Source organism: Phoenix dactylifera, chromosome 3, assembly GCF_009389715.1.
Source record: "Phoenix dactylifera cultivar Barhee BC4 chromosome 3, palm_55x_up_171113_PBpolish2nd_filt_p, whole genome shotgun sequence".
NCBI lineage: Eukaryota > Viridiplantae > Streptophyta > Magnoliopsida > Arecales > Arecaceae > Phoenix > Phoenix dactylifera.
Window position 1 is genome coordinate 13,417,615 of NC_052394.1, and position 12,964 is coordinate 13,430,578.

Consider the following 12,964-nt stretch of genomic DNA (forward strand, 5'->3'; position numbering starts at 1 on the left):
ATAGATCCCCAAGCCCGTGAATCGATGATTCCACTGATGCGCGTGGGGGAGGAGCTGACGGCAAGATCGTGCGTTGCGGACGGCTGGGGCTGGATGCTGGTGCGGACGATGCGCGGAACGTTGCGACGCTTCACGGGTTGCTGGTGGTGTTCTGGGATGCAGACGCGCAGATGGATGGGGTAGAAGCTCACGAACGGCTGGAAGGGAGGAAGAATCGGGCGCTGATCTCGGCTGGGGAGGTGATCGCGGATGGCCGAAGATCGTTGCGAGAGGGTCATGGACGCTGGCGGAAGAAGAGGGCGTTGATCACGATGCTTCGCGGACGGGCTGTGGAGGAAGCAGATGCTTGGGGAGGCGATCACGGCTGGATCCAGGTGCTGAGAATTACGGGGAAGAAGATGATGCGGGGAGAATCTGGAAGGCTGCAGGGGGCGCTGATCTCGGCTGGAAGGACGGGAATCAATGGCGCTTTGGGTGTTCTGGGATGAGACGCATGGCAGATGGCTAGGATCGATTGGTGCCTGGGAGCCGATCGCGGTAGCTGGGAGCTGGAGGGGAGAGGACGGCTGCGGGGATTGAGCTTGGAATGCAGTGAAGACGGGGTGGCTGGGACGGGGCTTGATGGAAGGCGCTGATCTCGGGTGGGCACTCGTTGGGATGCTGGCGTTGGAAGGAGCTGGTCGCGTGGTTCACCGCGTGCATCACGGAGGGTTGGATGCTTCCCCTGCTTCGATGCTGGGATGGGAAAGGCTGAGCGAACCAACTCAACAAGCTGCGAGAGCTGGAGCTTGCACACTTTGCTGTTGGGCTACTGGGAATCGGTTGCAGGTCGGCTGAACTTAGCCTCCTTCAAGTGTGCAACGGGGTTGACTCATACGGTTGGGCTGGTCATCCGTGGGTGGTGCATCTTTTGGACCCTAATGCATATTTTGCTTTGATTTACAATCACCTGCACCTTACAAAAAATAATATTAATGTAGCACTTTTATTATTATTTATTAGCAACAATACCAATTTAAGTGATGTGCTAGATCGCATTTGTCTTCTCATCACACCCCGCGAGACTGGCTTATTGCTAGTCTCTAGCAATTAACGAGCAAACGATAAAATGAGAGCGCAAAAGGTGTGGTAAAACCTATGACTTTTTATTGAAGCTAAAGATACAAAACAAAGATACATGCCCACTTTCGTAGGGAATTACAATTGCACTTAGCATGTGCAACAAGCCGTTAAACCCCTAGGTTATCCTAGTGGACGAGTGTTGTCTCGTGAGGGTTTGCAGTAATGTTACCCACAAACATTATTCATAAAATGATATACAATGAAATCTAAGTCAATACACATGTGATATATATATTTTTCTCAAGCTTGGCAACTATCAAAGCAAGGGGAATCTAAAGTGTAGTATGCATAAACAGAATGACTTTCTTAGAGCACTAATACCTCCACCACAACATGGTACCGCTTGAATTTTAGGTGCACTACTCAAGTTCGCAAGTGTTTACTACAGTTTATTAGAACCTGATCTATCAAATTTTCAGAATATCACATGTTGTCTATATTCGTCAAGAATGGTTCATATGTAAAGAAAGAGCTATCAATCCCAACTAAATATCCAAAGTACACAAAGGTCCAATACAATGGAGTCAAACCAGCCATTACCACATGTCACTGGGTTCAGCCCGACCAACCCTATTCATGCTTTTTTTTTTTTTTTTTTAAACACATATGGTGATTACAATAGTCCAACCCCCTTAGGCTCTAGCAAGGTCCATGTAGCGAGTTTTCGGCCAATGACTCTTGATCCAGTTGGCTCAAGGCATTAGGTGAAAACACCCCTCGGGCTTAATTACTCGAACCAAACTACGCCACGAGGTTAGACTTGTCATCTCCTCATTTATTTATTTATTTATTTATTTTAAAAATTTTTTTTCAAAATAGAGAAGGTAAACTGAACCATATAATGTGACTGCAACGTGACTATAGGTCAACCAAGATCGGAACATAAGGCACTTAGATGATCTAGCCGGGGTATTCAACCTCTATCTTTATGTGAAAACCAAATCAAGAACCTTATAGTACGGACAAGGATACTCGTACTTCTTTTACAGATATGGCTTAATAAAAATGCATTAAACAAATGTGAACTCCTGAGGCCTTCCTATAATCATTAAATACATGTGCGGGGATCTAATAATAGGTCTCTAATCAGTCATAGTACGCATGTATTCCTTGCCTTAATAGTTGCAAAAACTCAATATGAAAATACATGTGCATTTGCTTAGAAAAGAATGCAAAAATATTTCTTTTTTTTTTTTTTTTTGTTGCAAAATACTTCCCTCCCCCCAACTTAAACATTGCATTGTCCTCAATGTAATAGATACAAGAAAATTATAATGAAAGACAGTAAAGAAAATAATATTGGAGAGAAGAGGAATACCTTGAGCTGTTGATATCCAGAAAATAAAACCTACAAAACTAGAAAAATAATCCTAACTAATATACACATACCTTTGCCTTCATGGTCAGTCATAAGAAGGCTCCCCCAAGAAAAAGGAGTCTTCTTCATCTGCAAAATTCTCAAGAAAGGTTTTAACCTGTGTCCATTTACCTTAAAAATTCTACCATCCCGTGGATTCTCAATCTCTATCGCCCCATGTGGAAATACAGTTTTTACAATGAAAGGACCTGTCCACCTTGATCGTAACTTACCAGGAAACAGATGTAAGCGGGAGTCGTATAAAAGTACTTTTTGCAAAGGTTCAAAAGTTTTTTTCAAAATTGATTTATCATGTAAGATCTTCATTCGTTCTTTACAAATCTTAGCATTATCATAAGCATCTCTGCGAATCTCGTTAAGCTCGTTTAATTGCAATTTTCTAGCTAGACCGGTATCTTGTAAATCAAAATTCAATTTTCTAATTGCCCAATACGATTTATGTTCTATTTCTACGGGCAAATGACACGCTTTTCCGTGGACTAGCCGGTAGGGAGACATGCCAAGTATGATTTTGTATGTAGTACGGTAAGCCCATAGTGCATCTGATAGTTTCAAGGACCAATCCTTTCGTGATGGGTTCACCGTTTTCTCTAAAATACGCTTGATCTCTCGATTGGCTAACTCTACCTGGCCACTGGTTTGCGGATGATATGGGGTAGCAATTCTATGGGTGACACCATATTTTTTCAATAAGGTTTCGAAAGGCTTATTACAAAAGTGTTTTCCACCATCACTAATTATGATTTAGGCATCCCAAATCGTGAAAAAATATTTTCTTTTAAAAACTTTAGGACAGGTTTGTGATCATTGGTCTTACAAGCGACAGCTTCTACCCATTTGGACACATATTCGACACCGACTAAAATGTACTCATATCCAAAAGATGGTGGGAATGGGCCCATAAAATCGATGCCCCAACAATCGAAAATTTCGATAATAGTAATGGGTTGAAGAGGCATCATTTGCCTCCGAGTTAGACTTCCAATACGTTGACATGGATCACATGTTCTGCAGAACTCGTGGGCATCTTTGAACATAGTAGGCCAATAGAAACCACATTGCAAGACCTTTGCAACAGTTTTCTTAGAGGCAAAGTGTCCACCACAAGCATCAGTATGGCAGAAAGAGAGTACGCTTTGTATATCATGATCCGGTATGCATCGTCTAAAGATTTGATCATTGCAATATTTAAACAAATAGGGTTCGTCATAGTAATAATTCTTTACTTCGCGCAAGAAAATTTTTCTATCTGTCGACCCCCAATGCTCCGGCATCCGGCTTGTAACAAGAAAATTTACAATATCTGCATACCATGGTATACTAGAAAGTGCAAACAACTGCTCTTCAGGAAATGAGTCCTTGATGGAAAACTGTGGCACTGAATCATGAAAAACTAATCGTGATAAATGGTCAGCAACCACATTCTCTACTCCTTTTTTATCTTTGATAGTGATATCAAATTCTTGGAGTAGAAGTATCCATCGTATTAAGCGTGGTTTGGCTCTTTCTTATCCAACAAATATTTTAGTGCCGCATGGTCCGTGAAGATAACAATAGGAGCACCAAGGATATAAGAGCGAAATTTATCTAAGGCAAATACTACTGCAAGCAATTCCTTCTCGGTGGTAGTGTAATTCATTTGAGCATCGTTTAAGATTTTGCTTGCATAGTAAATGACATATGGCTTATTATCCTTGCGTTGTCCTAGGACAGCTCCTATCGCATAGTCGCTAGCGTCGCACATAATCTCAAAAGGTAATGACCAATCGGGTGGTCGCACAATGGGTGCAGTGCTAAGCATAGACTTCAACTTTTCGAAATGCCTCCTGACAGATTTCAGTCCAATTGAACGGTGTATCAAGGGATAGGAGATTACATAATGGTCGAGATATGACACTAAAGTCCTTGATGAACCTCCTATAAAATCCGGCGTGACCCAAAAATGATCTAACATCTCTAACCGTCTTGGGTGCAGGTAGCTTAGCAATTAAATTAGTCTTAGCTCTATCTACTTCCATGCCCTTTGATGAAACAATATGTCCTAAGACAATTCCCTTTGGCACCATGAAGTGGCATTTCTCCCAATTCAGTATCAAATTCTTTTCCATACATCGAGCTAAGACAGCTTGTAAATGTGACAGGCAATCATCAAATGTGTCGCCAAAAACGGAGAAGTCGTCCATGAACACTTCCAAAAATTTCTCGTTCATGTCTTCAAAGATGCTGAGCATGCATCTTTGGAATGTTGCAGGTGCATTACACAACCCGAATGGCATTCGTCGGAAAGCAAATGTGCCAAAAGGACAAGTGAAGGTAGTCTTCTCTTGATCTTCTGGTGAAATTTCAATTTGATAATATCCCGAATAGCCATCGAGAAAACAATAGAAATCATGCCCTGCAACCCTCTCCAATACTTGGTCTAGGAAGGGTAGAGGAAAGTGATCCTTTCGTGTGACCAAATTCAGCTTTCGGTAGTCAACACACATGCGCCAACTCGTCGGGACACGAGTTGGAACTAGTTCACCTTGTTCATTTTCTACTACCGTCAAACCCGATTTCTTAGGAACGACTTGAGTAGGGCTTACCCACTTGCTGTCGGAAATTGGGTAAATAATACCCACGTCAAGCAACTTGAGGACTTCTGCCTTAACCACATCTCTCATTGTAGGATTCAACCTTCGTTGCATTTGCCTTGTGGTTTTGGCATTATCCTCCAAATATATCCGGTGCGTGCAAACTAAGGGGCTAATCCCCTTCAAGTCGGCAATAGACCACCCTAAAGCTCCTTTATGATTCTTTAGAACACCAAGTAATTTTCTTTCTTGGTCATGATTAAGATCAGATGAGATAATTATAGGGTAAGTGTCCTCGGGTCCAAGAAAGGCATACTTGAGTTCCTTCGGTAAAGGTTTTAACTCGAGCTTAGGCACTTGCTCATGGGATGGTACTATCTTTGTTTCTCGAGGTGGCAACTGTTCAAATTTTTCTACTTTTGGTCTCCACCCATTGATCATCATGGCGTTCGAAAAATTCATACTAGGTTTGACCAACAAATCATCTTTATTGGTACCATTAGAACACCAATCAATTAAGCTATCATTGAATGGGTCGTTAATTGCTTTAGCTAACAAATAATCTTCTGCGATGGTTTCAACCCAATCAACCTCCTTACTTTCTTCGGAATCATTGGGTTGTTTGCACACATTAAAAATGTTCAGTTCTAAGGTCATATTACCGAAAGAAAGCTTCATGACGCCATTCCTACAATTAATCAATGCATTAGAAGTTGCAAGGAATGGACGTCCTAAAATGACCGGAATCTGAGACTGTGAGTTCGAAGCCGGATGTGTGTCCAATATAATAAAATCGACAGGAAAGTAGAACTTGTCTACTTGGACTAATACATCCTCGATAATCCCCCTTGGAATTTTAACTGACCTGTCAGCTAATTGCAAAGTGACGGAGGTTGGCTTCAACTCACCTAAACCAAGTTGCTCATATACAGAATATGGCAATAAATTCACACTCGCCCCTAAATCTAACAATGCTGGCTCTATCCTAAAGTCACCTATGATGCATGAGATGGTTGGGCAACCTGGATCTTTATATTTAGGGAGAATATTGTGCTGCAAAATAGCACTCACATTTTCAGTTAAAAATGCCTTCTTCTTAACATTTAATCGGCGTTTGACAGTACACAAGTCCTTCAAAAATTTGGCATATGAGGGTACTTGTTTGATTGCGTCAAGAAGAGGTATGTTGATCTTTACTTGTTTAAAAAGCTCAAGAATTTCAGAATTAGGTTCGAGCTTTTGCAACGGCTTTAACCGTTGTGGAAAAGATGGAGGAAAAGGACATTCAACTTTCTCGGTAGAAGTTGGAACCTCAACTTCTTCTTTGTCCCTTTCATCGACTTTGGGAGCATCAGAATTAGAAGTGACTTGCGGTCTCAATTGGACGGTTTGATCAATGACTTTCCCATTACGCAAAGTCATGATGCTCTTTGCATGCTCTGTATGCGAACTAGAAGGAGCCGTATTATTACTACCGTGCATTTGTGGGTTAGGTTGGGGTTGAGCTGGAAGCTTACCCTTCTCTTGGGTACTTAGGACGGTAGTCAACATTGACAATTGGTTCCTTATGTCTTCAAAATTTCGAGTATTTTGAGCATTGATATTAGCTTGACCTTGTAGAAAAGTTTGTATGGATTGCAAGGTATCCTCGATATTTGGCTTTTGAGAGGGTGGTGATGCAAAAGTAGGATGTGCAGGTGGAGGAGCTGAATGGTGTGACTGTTGAGGATGATCATTTCTCCACCTAAAGTTTGGATGATTCTTCCAACCAGGGTTATAGGTATTCGAGTATGGATCGCTATAAGGCTTTTGGTAGGAGTTCATAGCATTTGCTTGATCGTGCAAGACTTCTTTGAATGCCGGTATGGTGGGGCAATCTGTAGTGGTATGACCCGACATATCGCAGATGCCACAACACTCGTTTCTAAGCTCTATAGTTTTGACAGGCTCAACCTTCCTAAGCTCAATTTCTTCTACCTTCCTAGTGAGGGCTGCCATTTTAGCATGAAGATCATCCTCAGTTCTGAGGTTGTAAAGGCCTCCCTGTACAGAGCTAGTAGGCTTAGGCAAAGACTTGTTGTTTCTATCCCCGTTATCCCAAAGTTGGGCAGTCTCAGCAAGGGAATCCAAATACTCCCATGCCTCATCAGGTTGTTTTTCTAAGAATCTACCATTGCACATGGTCTCTACAAACTGTTTCAACTGTGGAGATAAACCTTCATAAAAGAAGCTAATGGTTCTCCAAGTTTCGAACCCGTGATGAGGGCATGAGAGAAGAAGGTCTTTAAATCTTTCCCAACATTCATAAAATGTTTCATTATCTTTTTGTTGGAAATTGCTGATATGTCTTTTCAAAAAGTTGGTCCTTTGTGTGGGGAAGAACTTCTTTAAAAATTCTCTCTGCATATCTTGCCAATTTCTTATTGATCTAGGTCGCAAAGAGTTCAACCATGTTTTGGCCTTATCCTTTAGAGAGAAAGGAAACAATGTCAACTTGAGGACATCCTCGGTGACATTTGGCACTCTAAATGTAATGCTCAATTCTTCAAAATCCTTTAAATGAAGATACGGACTTTCGGACTCTAACCCATGAAACTTGGGCAGCAATTGGATTACCCCTGGTTTGATGTCAAAATGTCCTACATTATCAGGAAAAATTATGCATGAAGGCTGACTAGTCCTAGCCGGTTGTAGGTATTGTCTTAGAGTCATAACATGGGGTTCTCGTTCTCGATTGTGGTGACTCCCCGCATCTTCATTTAAATCAGCCATCTCACAAGGTGTGAGACATTGCGAAGGAATTTCAGGGGTATGTCCTAAGGGATGATCTAAAGTTGTACGACTTAATCGACCGGTGTCGTCCCTATTCCACTTTAGCATGCAAAATATTTCCCTTTTTTTTTAAAAAAAAAATATAAGTACCAACTAAAGATATCCTAAAACGACACCTTAATTCAAAAATCTATTCTCAATCAATCATGCAACAAAACATTACACCTCAATTTCTAATGTTTTTCTTAAATTTCTAGACAGCTCCTAACTAGTTTGAAGAGGACACCTAAGCCTCCAATCCGGTCTAATGAACCTAGTTGACCAGGTAAGCTCCCAGATAAGTGGAGGGGTCACGATGCGTTCGCAAAGGTCCCACTTAAAACCCATTTGCCTCGAACAGATGAACTGTCTCCCTTATAGGGACAAAGCTTGCCTAGACATCAACTAAGCCACAGAGCGAAATTGGTGCAACTTTCAGTGGTCTTCGTCCTATTGAGCTCGAATCTTAGGGGCCAACGTCTAGTTGATTTTAGTTAAGCTTGGGACATTTATGCACTGGGGTGATTTTTGGGCTAAGGACGAGTGATGAAATCCCGACCTTATCTTTTTAAATAGGTTCAGCCCTTAGAATATTTTATGTTGATGCCTTACACTATATGCAACAATCAAGAGATTTTTTTTTTAAATATTTTATGGCATGACATTAAATTTCATTGAATAGGTGATCAAGCAAATTATTTCTTTTTTTTTTAAATTTTATGAGTTGAAGTCTGAAATTTGAAATTTGAATTCTGAAATTTAAAATTTAAAATTTTAGGTTTTCCCTCTCTTTTTTTTTTATTAAATAATCACCCTTGATCTTTTCTTAAAGTTTTTTTTTCAATTTTTAATTAGCAACAAGGGTTAATGAGATATAATAACAATATAATTCTGATTCTAAAAAATAAATGCAGAAAATTCAAAACAGAAATTAGCAAGACTTTATATTTATCTAATGGTCTTAAAAGTCTCAGAATGTCAATCAGACCGTTCAGATTATTCAACAATGTGTCTTGCACTAGTTGACCAAATTTGAGTCAAATCAGACGGCTAATTTCTATGATATCAGAGTTTGATGCAAACTGTGCAGGGAATTAAAAATAGTAGTAAAGATGCAATTTTTTTTTTTTCAAAAGAAAAATACTAACTACTAAGGTAAAAAATTAAATCTAAAATTATGCTAATAACTCAGCCGTTCTCCGGCAACGGTGCCAAAAACTTGGTGCAAAAATAAAACTGCTCTCCCAAGTGCAGGAGAATCGCACAAGTAATATAACTCGGGAGTCCGAGGTCGATTCCTCAGGGAACGATCTATGGATTCTTAGCGTAATCTTTCGATGTAATTTTTAGTTGATCTTTAGAAATTAAAAACAGAGAATAATATGTGATTAAACAACGTTCAAGAATATAGAGAAGGCTAGGGATCCGGAATCCTCCTTAACAATATTACTTTCAATAAATAAACTCGGCGATTCTTGATTAAAGATTAATAAGATAGAGTAGTTCTAATCATGGAGTATACAATCTGAAAACATGAATTCAACATCTAAGTATTTATCGTGCCGGTTACGTCTACGACAAATCAAAAATCGAAACAATCCATGCATCTATATATATATAAACCATAAAAGATCTATCAAATAAATATTCAAGAATTCAAAACATACCAATAGATATAAAACAATTAGAATAAAAGATTAGAGTATACTTGATGAAAGCAACATGACAAGGATTCATCCATCACCCTTTGCCAAAAGGATTTTAGCCTTCCATTAAAAACATCAACATCCCTCCCTTACTCACTCTCTATTTTTTTTTTCTTCTTTTTATTTTCGGAAACAGGGCATCCCCTGTTTCCTTTCTTTCTTTTTTTTCGTTTGAAACCTCTGCAGCAGCCCGACGCCCTCCTCTGTTTCTCCTCTTCGATGGCCCCCCCCTCTTTCGGATCAGAGGTCTCCTCATATAGACCCCCAGAGCCCGTGGAATCGATGATTCCACTGATTGCGCGTGGGGAGGAGCTGACGGCAAGGATCGTGCGTTGCGGACGGCTGGGCTGATGCTGGTGCGGACGATGCGCGAATGTTGCGACGCTTCACGGGTTGCTGGTGGTGTTCTGGGATGCAGACGCGCAGATGGATGGGTAGAAGCTCACGAACGGCTGGAAGGGAGGAAGAATCGGGCGCTGATCTCGGCTGGGAGGTGATCGCGGATGGCCGGAAGATCGTTGCGAGAGGGTCATGGACGCTGGCGGAAGAAGAGGGCGTTGATCACGGATGCTTCGCGGACGGCTGTGGAGGAAGCAGATGCTTGGGAGGCGATCACGGCTGGATCCGGTGCTGAGAATTACGGGGAAAGAAGATGATGCGGGAGAATCGTGGAAGGCTGCAGGGGGCGCTGATCTCGGCTGGAAGGACGGGATCAATGGCGCTTTGGGTGTTCTGGGATGAGACGCGGCAGATGGCTGGGATCGATTGGTGCCTGGGAGCCGATCGCGGTAGCTGGAGCTGGAGGGTGAGAGGACGGCTGCGGGATTGAAGCTTGGAATGCAGTGAAGACGGGGTGGCTGGGACGGGCTGATGGGAGGCGCTGATCTCGGTGGGCACTCGTTGGATGCGGCGTTGGAAGGAGCTGGTCGCTGGTTCACCGCGTGGATCACGGAGGGTTGGATGCTTCCCCTGCTTCGATGCTGGGATGGAAGGCTGATGCGGAAACCAACTCAACAAGCTGCGAGATGGCTGAGCTTGCACACTTTGCGTTGGGCTACTGGGAATCGGTTGTAGGTCGGCTGAACTTAGCCTCCTTCAAGTGTGCAACTGGGGTTGACTCATACGGTTGGCTGGTCATCCGTGGTGGTGCATCTTTTTGGACCTAATGCATATTTTTGCTTTGATTTACAATCACCTGCACCTTACAAAAATATAATATTAATGTAGCACTTTTATTATTATTTATTAGCAACAATACCAATTTAAGTGATGTGTAGATCGCACTTTTGTGCTCTCATCATGAGCCAACTCTGAAACGTATCCGAGTCGACTCGAACTCTGGCACACACCTAAAAATCATGCTATTTTCGTGCCAAACAAGGGATAATCACTAAGTTTATGATCTGATTTGATAATCATCGATGAGAGACTCTATATTTAACACAACCTAATCATCAAAATCAATGAACTAGAAGAGAACATCACTAGGATGGATCAATCACTCCTAATCCTCTCCTAAGCACACTAAATCTCTCTTCACTCAAGGGTTTTGTGAAGATATCAGCTAATTGATCATCAGTGCAAATAAATTGAATTGTAACATCAACATTCAGTACATGATCTCTTATGAAGTGATGTCTTATTTCAATGTGTTTGGTTCTTGAGTGCTGAATTGGATTCTTGGTTAAATTAATAGCACTTGTATTGTCACAATTAATAGAAATTTTATCTTGTTTAATTCCATAATCTTCCAGTTGTTGTTTGATCCACATGATTTGAGCACAACAACTTTCGGCAGCAACATATTCAGCTTCAGCAGTAGATAATGCAACCGAGTTTTGTTTCTTACTAAACCATGAGATTAAATTTTCTCCTAAGAATTGACATGATCCGCTGGTGCTTTTTCTATCAAGTTTACAACCAGCAAATTCTGAATCTGTGTATCCTATTAAGTTCAGGCTAGATTCTTTAGAATACCATAAACCTATATTTTTTTGTTCCTATTAGATATTTAAAGATTCTCTTGACTGCAATTAGATGAGATTCCTTAGGATTAGACTGATATCTAGCACACATGCATACACTAAACATGATATCAGGTCTACTTGCAGTGAGATATAATAAGGATCCTATCATACCTCTATACATCTTTTGATCTACAGATTTACCTGATTCATCTTGGTCTAGTTTGCATGATGAGCTCATGGGTGTGCTGATTGACTTGTTTCCCTCCATATCAAACTTCTTAAGCATCTCCTTGATGTATTTAGCTTGATTGATGAAGATTCCTTCTTCAGATTGTTTGATTTGAAGCCCGAGAAAATAGTTCAGCTCTCCCATCATGCTCATTTCAAACTCACTCTGCATCAAGTCAGCAAATTCTTCGCAGAGGCGATTGTTAGTAGCATCGAAAATAATATCATCAACATAAATCTGCACTACTAACATATCTTTGTTTTTCTTCTTTAAAAATAGTATTGTATCTACATTTCCCCTAGTGAACTCATGTTCTAGTAGAAATTTGCTAAGTCTTTCATACCATGCTCTAGGTGCTTGTTTCAAACCATAAAGTGCTTTGTTCAATTTATACACATGATTAGGGTATTGATGATTTTCAAAACCAGGAGGTTGTTCTACATACACCTCCTCATTAATATACCCATTTAAAAATGCACTTTTTACATCCATTTGAAATAATTTGAAATTCTTAGAGCATGCGAATACTAGTAATAATCTAATTGCCTCAAGTCTAGCTACAGGAGCAAAGATTTCATCAAAATCTATACCTTCTTCTTGATTATAGCCCTTTGCTACTAGTCTAGCCTTATTCCTAATTACAATTCCATTTTCATCAAGTTTATTTTTATATATCCATTTGGTACCTATGATTGAATATTCAGAGGGTCGTTCAACTAGGTTCCATACCTTGTTTCTAGTAAATTGGTTTAGTTCTTCTTGCATTGCATTTATTCAATTTACATCTTTTTCAGCTTCTTCTATGTGTTTGGGTTCAAAATGTAAGACAAAAGCTAGATGGTTATTTGAATTCCTAAGAGATGCTCTAGTCCTAACAGGTTGAGATGGATCATCTAAAATTAATTCCTTAGGATGCCCATGAGCATACCTCCAAGCCTTAGTCAGCCCATGATCCACAACAGCCTCTTGGCTTGATGATGCATTTCCAATTAATTTTTGTTCATCAACTTGTAATGTCATCTCATCAATCTTTTCTTCAAAAATTTCAGCATCATTATCAAGATCAACTCTCTTGCTCGAAGAGATATCACTAGAATCATCAAAAACAACATGTATAGATTCTTCTATAACTAGGGTTCTTTTATTAAAAACTCTATAGGCTTTACTAGTTGTAGAAT

General features: G+C 40.5%; 1 non-coding gene across 1 annotated transcript; it reads left to right on the forward strand.

Moving 5' to 3' along the window:
* Positions 1-7,324: 7,324 nt before the first annotated feature.
* LOC120110342 lies at positions 7,325-7,433 on the forward strand. Its single transcript, XR_005511285.1, has one exon. It is a non-coding gene; the product is annotated as a small nucleolar RNA R71 (small nucleolar RNA).
* The last annotated feature ends 5,531 nt before the right edge of the window (positions 7,434-12,964 follow it).